This window comes from Antrostomus carolinensis, unplaced genomic scaffold, assembly GCF_000700745.2.
Source record: "Antrostomus carolinensis isolate BGI_N321 unplaced genomic scaffold, ASM70074v2 scaffold539, whole genome shotgun sequence".
In the NCBI taxonomy this organism is placed as follows: domain Eukaryota; kingdom Metazoa; phylum Chordata; class Aves; order Caprimulgiformes; family Caprimulgidae; genus Antrostomus; species Antrostomus carolinensis.
In genome coordinates, this window is record NW_010338093.1 from 419,144 (window position 1) to 419,682 (window position 539).

Sequence of the window (539 nt, forward strand, 5' to 3'; positions counted from 1 at the left end):
TTCCCATTGGGTAACGTTCTCATCATCGTTCCATTCCTCCTGCGCAGCATCGCCTGTATTGACTGGAGCCAAGTATCCCAGTCAAATGGAGGTGGGTGTTCCTGCTCTGAATTTAACAGGAACAGACGATGAACCACCCGCGTTCTGCGCGTGTCGAGCTGTCCTTTTCGTGTCAGAAAATGCACTCTTCCTATATTCATGTATGTAAATTTTGTATCAAATAATTTTTTCCTTCTTTCAAACCCAATCTCTAGGTACTCATCAACTCCCACTGGAAACACTCCGAGCCCACTCTGTAGCACCCCTTTATTTGCATTCCCAGACCGGGGGGCAGGGACAGGACCTGCAGAAGGTGACACCGGCACCAGCTCTCCTCGCCCACCCGGAGCTTTGTTGCAGCGCTATTTATATTTTATATCCATGTTCATCGCTGTGTCTATTCACATTTGATCCGGGCCCATTTCTCAAACGCCTCTCCCTCTCCCCCTCCCCTCCGCGGCCGCGGGGGCTGGGCAGGGGCGGGTGCGGGTCCCAGCGCC